This window comes from Coptis chinensis, chromosome 1 (genome assembly GCF_015680905.1).
Source record: "Coptis chinensis isolate HL-2020 chromosome 1, ASM1568090v1, whole genome shotgun sequence".
NCBI classification, from domain to species: domain Eukaryota; kingdom Viridiplantae; phylum Streptophyta; class Magnoliopsida; order Ranunculales; family Ranunculaceae; genus Coptis; species Coptis chinensis.
In genome coordinates, this window is record NC_141456.1 from 20,309,258 (window position 1) to 20,311,272 (window position 2,015).

Sequence of the window (2,015 nt, forward strand, 5' to 3'; positions counted from 1 at the left end):
GCCCATACCACCCATGTTCTCAAATAAAGACTCAAAAGATCAAAGGGGTTCTTGAAATCCGCAATTAATATAAATCTCCCTATGAGTGGGAAATGCAAACCGATAGTAGCGTTTGATATTTGGAGACTGTTTCTTCAAGTGATAAATGATGATGAACTCACCCTGATTGCCCATGCCATCACACCCGGTGCCCATGCCATCACCCGGTGCCCATGTCATCACCCCGGTGTTTGGACACCACGATTCACTTTGTAGCAGATACCGCGCAGATAGTTAAACCTAGTTAGTAGAGAGGTTTTTGTGAGTACATGATATTACAAACTCTCCGGGCGGTGGCTGAAATCAGTAGCTCCCTTTAAAAAAGGAAATTCCGTCCTTTTTTCTTTTTGAAACGAACATTTAAAAAAAATATAGCGAAACAAGTAGGAATATAAGAAGGCCACTCCCTTCTGGTAATGCTGGACAAGTCATATTCATTGTGAGACTGAGTGATTATGTAAATATTTCATTCATAAAAGCTCTGCAGCTAAAGTGTCCCTAAAAAGGCAGATCTAAAGAAAATACAACCTCTATTATTTTGATTAATTTCCGTCTAAACCTATGAAATTTTCTTCTTCAACTTTGGTTGTTTTTTAAGTATTTAGAAGATATTCATTGCCAAATTCTACACTCTACACAACTACACTGCGAAGTTCTAACCGAGGAGAATAAAAGGATTGGAACCTACTTGATTTGTTGGGACCGAGCTTATGTAGAATTCCTCGTCCTTGAAGCTTTCTGCCTTTCTTTTGTATCCCCGACCTTCCAGCATTGAAGTAAAACAACAATAATAGTGAATCAGAACCCAAGTATGTTACATTCACTTCAACATCATTAGCCTCAACATTCAAACAGAAATAATTCAATAATTGGCAACAGAAATATGAGCAGGGAATGGAGAGAATATTGAGAAAAGAATTTAAAACCAGTTGGACTTAAACAAAAGATAGGATGATGTAAAAGACCTTTTTTCCTTTTCTCCTCAGAAACTGTGTTTACTTTTTCATCCTCCTCCCTGGCATCCTAAAGAAAAATAGTAACGAGATCAGCATGTTAATCTTCTAAATGAAAAACTAGAAAATTATAACTTGCATGCAAATAACATGCTAATGTTCGAGTCAATATTTTTTCTGCAGTTTAGACAACTTCTAGGTAAACTGACAACATTAGATAATGATAAAGCAATTAATAATGAAAAATAAATAAATAATTAGCATGATTTGGATATAACATATATTTACCTTATCTGCTTGTTCACTAGATCGTTTCTGATGCACCAGATTCATTATTTCTTCATGAACAGCTCTTTTCCTCTTCATGACGTCAACCCATTGACTAGATGAACCCTGTAATACCAAAGTACTGGCTCAGTGCGCTTATCTAAGTTCCTTTGATAGTTTGACACCATAAAATAAAAACTGCTTGGAAATAGTAGCTAAAAGGAAGCAAGAATTCGGAAGAGGAATGAAACTCAGAATCCATCAAACACTTTTCATGATAAAAAGTATGAAACAGTTGAGAAGATTACTTGCAAATGTTTTCACCTAGCAGCTTCACCTTCCGCTTCCAAAATTATGCCTTTGGCCTAGTGCACATCATTCATAAGATCAATAGGAATATCAAACTGGATAAGCGTGAACAAAAGCTTACTGACAATTACCCTGACTATTCGAAAAATACAACAATACATATCTTGGGACTCCAAATCCAAAGAAACTAATTTCTAACTCACCTGAAATCTTTCAATCGCTCAGAGAAGACAAGAGCTGTCAACTCGCTACCTTCTAGTAGGTTCTTAAAAAGTGGATGTAATCCTTCACAAGGCAGCGCTTTTGCTCTTCTTGCAGACTCCTTTGAAGGTAAAGGTTTTGTCTTTGAATACAAGTGAAATGAAGTCACTTGTATCACACCTGTGACCAGATCATAAGAACTCCTAGGAATGCAAGTGTATGAATTATCTCATTTTTTCCGCATTG

The 2,015-nt window shown here is 36.4% G+C and overlaps 1 long non-coding RNA gene across 1 annotated transcript; it reads right to left on the minus strand.

Moving 5' to 3' along the window:
- Positions 1-727: 727 nt before the first annotated feature.
- LOC147522783 (uncharacterized) lies at positions 728-1,613 on the minus strand. Its single transcript, XR_015195603.1, has 4 exons — positions 1,568-1,613; positions 1,281-1,385; positions 1,005-1,062; positions 728-801 (listed from the first exon to the last, which is right to left on the minus strand). It is a non-coding gene; the product is annotated as an uncharacterized LOC147522783 (long non-coding RNA).
- Between the last annotated feature and the right edge of the window lie 402 nt (positions 1,614-2,015).